Here is a 9147-nt window from a genome sequence, read left to right on the forward strand (position 1 = left end):
TTCCAGCAAACTGAGGAGTACTCCACAGTGCTCTTTAGTTGGTACTTCAAGGGCTTCGAGCTTCTACGTAGGTATCTCGTCAAGCATCCTACCGGGGTTGACCTGCCGAGCCTGGATCTGGAAGTGGTAGATCAAGAGATGGCTGCAAATGAGGCTGCTCAGTCATCGGCCCCTGAAGGTGAAACCCCTGGTGATTCCCTCCCATCTGGTGATGCTCCTGCCGCTGACGCTCCTACTGACGCCCAGACCTGATACTTGCGTAATTTTGCCCTTTATGTTTTGGGCTTCCTAATAGCATTTTTTTTTTCAATCTATTTTGAGAACAATGTTTCTTGGCCCAGTGTTTTATGGGTCTTTAGGAAGAACAAGGATAATTGCCCGCTGTTTTTGTGCTTTAATTGGCTTTATGATTTTGCATTTTCCTGTCTGTATGACTATGCTTTTGTTGGTAACTAACATGCCTGTGATGTTTTGAGTTCGTCCATACCTTGTACTTAGCATAAATTTCTTAACTGTGATTTCTCCGTTCGTCCATGATTTGTTTGTCACTCTTGATCCTTTGGAAGGGCTTAGATACAGCCTGAGTTTTGTTTTGATTTGTTGCAAGGTTCTTATCCCTTTTCTTTTTCTTTTTTTTCTCTCTTCCTTTATTTTTTGTGGATTCGTCAATGGCCTGAATTCGTCAAGTGGGATCTTGTCGTTTGCACTTGCTAAAGGATTGTGCTTGTGTTAGTGACTTACATCCGTCAAAGCGAAATCTTATCACTTAGCCATTTCTTGGTGACTTACATTCATTTAAGAAATCTTGTCACTTGGGCTTCGTCAGTGATTTACATCCGTCTTGGCGGAATTTTATCACTTAGATTTTATATGCCTTATACCCGTTGGAGGGATCGTCAGTAACTTACATCCGTCAAGACGGAATCTTGTTACTTAACTTTTTATGTCTTAAACCCGTTGGAGGGATCGTCAATAACTTACATCCGTCAAGGTGGAATCTTGTTACTTAACCCTTTTTTTTATGCCTTGAACCCGTTGGGGGGATCGTCAGTAACTTACATCCGTCAAGGCGGAATCTTGTTACTTAACTCTCTTTTTTTTTATATATATATATATATATATATTTTTTTTTTATGCCGTACGATTGGCTAGACCTGCTTACACAAAGACATTAGAGGAATAATTCTTTTATTAACTTCAAGAATGAACATGCCTATTTGTTACATCTACTTGTGGTACTTTTTTAAATGCTCGATGTTCCATGGTCGAGGGAGTCGTTGTCCGTCCATGGTTTCAAGGTGGTAACTGCCTTGCCTTGAGTAGTGAGTAACTCGGTAAGGCCCTTCCCATGTGGGACCCAGCTTTCCTTGGGTAGGGTCTTTAGTTGCTGTGGTGGTCTTGCGCCGGACGAGGTCTCCTATGTCCAGTCGTTTGAGTTTAACCCTCTTATTGTAGTATTCGGCCATCTTTAGCTAGTACTTCGTCATCTTGCTAGATGCATTGTCTCTTACTTCGTCCAAACAGTCCAGGTTGAGTCACAGTTCATCGTCATTGCACCCTAAGTTGAACGTCCCTCGTCTGACGCTTGTTACTCCCACTTCGACTGGAATTACTGCTTCTGTGCCATAGGTAAGCCTGAAGGGGGTCTCTCCTGTTGGGGGTCTCTCCTATTGGGGTTCTTGCTGTGGTTCTGTAAGCCCACAGGACATTAGGTAATTCTTCTGGTCAGGCACCCTTCGCATCGTCTAGCTTGGTTTTGATAATCTTGAGTAGCGTTCGATTTGTCATTTCGGTCTGTCCGTTTGCCTGGGGATGCCCCGGGGACGAGAACTGATTCTTGATCCCGAGGTTTGAACAGAAGTCTTTGAACCCTTGGCTGTCGAACTACCTCCCATTATCTGATATGATCGTCAAGGGAATCCCGAACCTGCAGATTATATTCTTCCACACAAAGCTCCGTATTCTTGCCTCGGTGATTGTTGCTAGAGCCTTTGCTTCAACCCATTTTGTGAAGTAATCAATAGCAACAAGTAGGAATTTTACCTGACCTTTACCTTGGGGTAGCGGGCCGATGATGTCGATCCCCCATTGTGCAAATGGCCACGGGGAGGATATGGTCGTCAGTTTCTCTGCTGGAAGCTGTTGTACGTTCCCGTATCGCTGGCACTTGTCGCACCTCTTGACGACCTCAACAGCGTCCACCTGCATAGTTGGCCAAAAATATCCTGTCCGTATTACCTTGTTCACCAGAGATCTAGGGCCAGTGTGGTCACCGCAAACTCCTCCATGGATTTCTTCCAGTATGTATCTAGCTTCTTCTTCATCGACACACTTCAAATAAGGCATGGAGAAGCCTCTCTTGTATAAGGCGTCATTAAGAATCGTGAACCTGGCTGCCCTCTTCTTGACCTTTTTAGCTTCTTCTGTGTTCTGAGGAAGGTGCCCGTCCTAGAGGAAGGACATTATGGGTGTCATCAAGTTGTTGGCGCTCTGGATGGCAAATGTCAAGACCTCTTCAATGCTGGGGTGTTTCTGGATTTCCATCGTCAAATCCACGCTAATCTCCCCTTTTTCTGCTGACGCTAGCTTCGAGACTTCGTCTGCCCCCATATTCTGGCTTCTTGGGATTTGCACGAACTCCACGGTATCGAATTCCCGAGTTAGGTGTTTCGTTAGCCTGAGGTACTTCTGCATCCTTTCTTCCTTCGCTTCGTACTCCCCTTTAATCTTCCCGATTACTAGTTTTGAATCATTTTGGATTAATAGGTTCTTAGCTCCAAGTGCCTTTCCAAGCCTCAATCCCGTCAGTATCCCCTCGTATTCAGTTTCGTTGTTGGTAGCCGGAAACTTAAGTTGGACCCCATATTTCAGCACCTCTTCGTCGGGGGTGGTTATGACGACCCCTACTCCCCCCTTCCTCTGGGCTGACGAACCATCAGTTTGTATCGTCCATTTATCTACTTTGTCGGTAAATCTGTCTTCGTCCAGAAGGGTGAACTCTATGATGAAGTACGCCAGAGCTTGCGCCTTGATCACCGTTTTCGGATGGTACTCGATGTCAAATTGACTAAGTTCAATCGCCCATTGGACCATTCTTCCGGTTGCCTCAGGCTTGTTCATTGATTTCTTGATCGATTGGTCCGTCATTACAAGGATGGGGTTTGCCTAAAAGTATTGCCTTAGCTTGCACGAGGCTACTATTAACGCAAACGCGATCTTTTCAATCCTTGGGTACCTGGACTCAGCCCCTTGGAAGGCTTGGCTGACGTAGTAAACTGGGAGCTGCTTCGTGCCCTTTTCTCTGATCAGGGCTGCACTTACTGCCGAGGCTGACACTGCCAAGTATAAGTATAGGTCTTCCCCTTCTTTGGACGGGCTTAAGAGGGGTGAACTGCTCAGGTAACGCTTTAGTTCCTAAAACGCTGCTTCGCATTCGTCGGTCCAGGCGAAAGCCTACTTCAAGGTCTTGAAAAAGGGGAGGCATTTGTCTGTAGCCCTGGAGATGAACCTGTTCAAAGCTGCTATCCTTCCTGTGAGTTTTTGAACTTCCTTGATGGTCCTAGGTGACGTCATGTCAATGATGGTTCGCACTTTCTCTGGGTTTGCTTCTATTCCTCTTTGGGACACCATGAATCCCAGAAAATTTCCCGAAGCTACCCCAAAAACACACTTACTTGGAGTCAACCTCATCTGGTGTTTTTTTAGGGTTGCAAACGTCTCCTTCAGGTCGTCCAGATGTGTGAACTCTTCCTTGCTCTTGACGAGCATATCGTCCACGTATACTTCCATGTTCCTGCCAATCTGTTGATTGAACATTTTGTTCACCAACCTCTGATACGTAGCCCCAGCATTCTTCAATCCAAAAGGCATTACCTTGTAACAGTAGAGTCCTTGACTTGTGATGAAAGCGGTCTTCTCCTGGTCTTCCTCAGCCATCTTTATCTGGTTATACCCTGAGAAGGCGTCCATGAACATCAGTAACTTGTGCCCGGCTGTAGAGTCCACGAGCTGGTCTATTCTCGGTAGAGGGAAGCTGTCCTTTGGGCATGCCTTGTTCAGGTCGGTGAAGTCTACACACATCCTCCATTTTCCATTTGCTTTCTTTACTAGGACGACGTTCGCGAGCCATTCAGGATAGTACACCTCTCGGATGAACCCTGCCGTCAGGAGTTTGGTAACTTCCTCCGCAACTTCTTGATCTCGTTCTGGGGCGAAGGTTCTTCGTCTTTGCTGGATGGGTTTCCGTTCCGGGTTCACATTCAACTTATGCTGGATGACTTCTAGAGCTATGCCCGGCATGTCCTCGTGGCTCCATGCGAAGACATCTAGATTCTCTTTAAGGAACCTTATGAGTCTTGTTCTCATCTCGGGGCTTAATGTCGTTCCTATCTTGGTCATCTTGTTCGCTTCTCCTTCTATCAATTCCACCGTTTCCAGGGCCTCCATTCTGTCTTCTTCCTTTTCTTCAATCATCCATGTGTGGTTCTCCTTTGCAGCCAGGACGGCTTGATAGCATTCTCTTGCCAGGACTTGATCTCCTTTCACTTCACCGACGCCATTATCTGTTGGGAATTTTACCTTCAAACAGTAGGTTGACGTCGCCGCTTTCCACTTGTTGAGTGTGGGCCTACCAACAATGACATTGTAGGATGAGGGGCAATCCACCACTAAGAAGTCTATCTGACGGGTCAACTGCACCGGGTAGGCCCCCGCCGTCATTGTCAATGTCATTATGCCCTTGGGGTATACCCTGTCTCCGCTGAAGCTGACGAGTGGAGAGTCAAAAGGGCGCAGTCTCCTCGGATCTAGTCTCAGCTGCTGGAAAGCTGGGAGGTAGATGATGTCTGTGGAGCTGCCGTTGTCTATGAGGATCCTCTTAGTATTGAACCCTTCTATATTCAGCATTATGACCAAGGGATCGTTGTAGGGTTGCTTCACTCCCATGGCGTCTCCTTCATTGAAGGACATGTCCTGGTATGTTTGTCTGTGCTTAGACGGAGGTACGGTGTGGACACTGTTTACCTGCCTCTGGTATGCCTTCTTGAGTGATTTAAACGATCCTCCCGAAAATGGCCCTCCTGTAATCGTCTTTATCTCCCCAATCACTTTGTGCGGAGGTTGGGATAGACGATCGTCATCCTGGGAAAAGGATTCATGCTGGCCTTTATTATCATCCCTGAATTTACTATATTCTCCCTTCTTCACATATTTCTGTAACTATCTGCTCCTTTAGATCTCTACAGTCTTCCGTGTTGTGGCCGTGATCTTTGTGGAACCGGCAATACTTGTTCTTATCGCGGACATTGGGGGATGAGTGCAATGGTCTAGGCCATTTGAGGTAATGCTCGTCCTTGATCTGCGTGAAATGTCAACAGGCATAACCAAAGGAGTAAATCTTACCGTCCGAGGACTTTTATTGTCCTTCCTCCTATTCTCGTCATTGTTTCGACGGTCCGGTCGCTCTCTCTTTTGCCCCCTACGGTCGTCTTCTTTCTTTGCCTTGTCTCCTGGCTTCTCTGTATCCTTTATAGCCGCTAAAGCGTCTTCAGCATTCATGTACTTCTGTGCTTTCAAGAGCATTTCCGCCATCTTTGATGGATTCTTTGCGAGGGAGGCCACAAGATCTCTGGACCTCAGTCCTGCTTTGAAGGTCGTCAGCTGCACCTTGTCATTGGCTTCGTCCACCTCCAAAGTCTCCCGGGTGAAGCGTTTGACATATGACCTCAGGGTTTCCTTTTCTCCCTGTCTAATGGTGAGTAAGTAGTCTGCCGGCCTCTTTGGACGTTGCCCCCCTATGAAATGGCGCAAGAAGGTATTACTTAATTGCTCGAAGTTGTCTATGGACGAGGTTGGCAACTTCATGAACCATTCTCTTGCAGCCCCTTTGAGAGTGGTAGGAAAGGAACGACACAATATCTTGTCAAGTGGTTGTTGAAGACCTAGGGTTGTCTTGAAGGTATTAAGATGATCTTGAGGGTCCCTGAGTCCGTCAAATGGCTCAAGCTGAGGTAAGCGAAACTTTGACGGTACGGGGCATTCAATTACCGCCATGATGAAAGGCGAATCTGTTGCCCTGACCATGCTGTCTACACTTCGATCCGTCTTCTCCTTAATGGCGCTCCTCAGTTCGTCCATCTCTTTCCTCATCTCTCGAAGGAGATCTGAATTCTGCTCGTCCGGAGTAGTTGGCCTCTGAGGGGTACCCCTCCTGTGGCTATCCCCTTCTCCTTCCAGGTTACCCTTGGACCGGTTCTCTTCTTGTTGAGCCTGTTGGACTTGCTGGAGTCGTAGCTTCATTTCCTGTTTTTGCTTGGTGAGTTCTTCAATGGTAGCTGCAAAGGCTTGAACTTGCTGGGCCAAGGCTGCTGAATCTGGATTGGGTTCCATTTGAATGCAGAGGGGTGATGGAAACTACGTTTTCAAATATGAATCTGAAAATGTCGTTTCCCACAGACAGCGCCAAACTGATGAAGCGTGAATTCGTCAGTCGAAATGGGCAGATGGAACTCCCCGTCAGCACCAATGTATCCTTTAAGAGGGTCACCGGTGTGGTGCCTACCACAACGCCTCCAATGCCAAAGTTAGAACAAAAAAGCAATTCGCCAAATGGAAATGAATGAACTAGAATAGTAATGGGTACTTTCTTAGAGTGTCAGTATCTGTACCTTCTGCTGCCAATGTAAGGGCTTTATATATGTGATTTTGGTTGCTAGCCGTTGGAGTGTTAATGCCTTTCTTAGTAATGCCTCCAGCCCAATAATGGAGCTTTTAATAGGCTCCCAACGGTCTGTTTTGCTGGTTTCGTAACTGCTCAGGTTACTGGCTGGCTTCATTGAATGATTTTCCTTCCTTCGTCGGTGATGACTGATTTCCCCGTCACTAGGGATTATCTCGTCATTAGTGTTGACTTCATCAAGGTAATGCATTCTCGTCACTCCCATCAGAAACTATTAAAAAAAAAACAAAATAATTGTTTCTTAATACATTATAAGAGACCACAACCTTCTTTTAAATCTCAAAAATCAATGATTATTAAATTCATACTATCAACAAATAAACAAATAATTGAACGAACAAATAAACAAATAATTGAACGAACAAAAAGAGACAAATTCAAACAAAATACATATTATGCAGACAGCTTATCACTACAATTCACACAAAAATCAACTGATTTTATAAAATTTTAGTAACAAACCATTCAAAGTTTTAAACCAATTCCATTTTAAAAGGCACCACTAACCATCAGCCAAAACAATAAAATAAAGTAAGACAGTTAGAACACTATCATCAGGTGTGTCAAATGCCAAATATTTGGCATTTGACACACCAAACACTAAAAACCAACCACCATCAGATATCTCAAATCTCAAAATTTTTAACACACGGCTACAGTACCATCTCATATTTGAGACGGTACAGACAAATGTGCCAAAATTTTTATTATTATTTTATATGCTTTTTCTCTCTCCTCCCCAGACATATCTCTCTCTCCGTCTGGTTCTCTTTCTCAACTCTCATCTCTGTCTAGCCCTCTCTGTTGCTATTTCACAGCCACGCCGATCTCACCACAGTGACCACCACGCCGCGCCGCCGAGCTTCGTGCCATCCACCATGTCACACCACACCGCGCCGTCGAGCTTGCCCCATACCATTGAGCTTGCTGTACCATCCACCACGCCACGCCACACCGCCGAGCTTGTCGTGCCATCCACCCCCACGCCGCCGATCTCTCACAGTGTGAGACATTTCTTATCTTTTGTTTTCTGATGGTGGGTTTTTTTTTTAGTTGCCGTGGGTTTTATTGCTGTGACTATTGGTTGATTTTCATGGGTTGTGGTGGTGGCTTTTTTTGTTGTTGCCGGTAGGTTGTGAGGTTCAGGCTTATCTAGAGGGATTGGAGGTTGGATTTGTTTGATTTGGGATGGGTTTTGAGGGTTGTGAATGTGCCGGGTTGTGGGTTAGTTGTGGCAGTGGTATTGTAATTTGGTGGTTGTGGTGGCTGTCGGTGTTGTTGGTGTGGCCGTGGTGGTTGTTGGTGGCCGTTGTTGCAGCATGGGTGGCTGTGTCGTTGTTGCTGTTGTTGATGAGTGGAGTTAATATATTATTTTAATGTGGTGTAAATATTATTTTAATGTATAGAATTGAAGTATAGAACATCTGATAAATGGTAGATTGTAAAATGATGTGTTAAAATGATAAAGTAGGTTTTTGATGTGTCAAAATGACATTTTTTATGAGAGAGCTGATGAGAATGCTCTTACTAAGCCAATTCCACTTTAACACCAACTATTTATTTTATAATAAAAAAATAAAACTATTTATCTATTTCTATTTATGTCTTATATATATATATATATATATGTTTATATATGTTATTTGGTTAAAATTCATATAATTGGGTAAAAATATTTAAAATTTATTGGCCCATGTCTCACTTAATATGCTAATTTCTATCTAAAATATTAGCTCATTAATAATGTAGGGACACGAATCTTTAGCGGCCCAACAACGATGTTGGGCTCGCACATAGAAAATCCCTCACAATAATATTTGTAGAGAGTGGGCTTGAAAGGCCAGCGTTGGGTCACAGGGCGTTAGTTTAGGCCGGACTTTAGGTGAGCCTAGACAAGAAAAGGCTTTAGTCTGGATATTCAGGCCTTACATCTTTGTAACTTGAGGGATTTGGCTCCTCGGATCATGTCCGAGGAGCACTAATGTCTTCTCCGGTTACCCGACGGTGGGTTTTTCGTGGTGGCGCGCGTATGTTGTCCGGGCATTCTCCTTCCTGAAGTTTTTTCTCAGGAAGTGAGATGGGCGCCTCCTCTTTGTTATCTAGCGTTTTCTTTTATACTAGCCTACGTTCATTGTCCCTCGTCCACGTGTAGGGTCGACCTTTCTAGGACAGATATTTGTCCCATCAGTCTAATCCCGAAATTGTTGGAGATGATCAATAAAGCCTAAGAATCCGGCTCTGTTAGGTGCAGTGTCATATCAGTGAAGGGTATTAAGGACAACTTCCCCAAGATATTTTCTGATCTTTCAAGCTTGCTCGTGTTCCACTCTAATCCATGAGACTTTGGGTCTGCTGAGGATTAAACCGTCCTCGGTAGTATCTTCGGGTCACTTTATGTTTCCTATTTTTGA

Source organism: Quercus robur, chromosome 1 (assembly GCF_932294415.1).
Source record: "Quercus robur chromosome 1, dhQueRobu3.1, whole genome shotgun sequence".
Lineage (NCBI taxonomy): Eukaryota > Viridiplantae > Streptophyta > Magnoliopsida > Fagales > Fagaceae > Quercus > Quercus robur.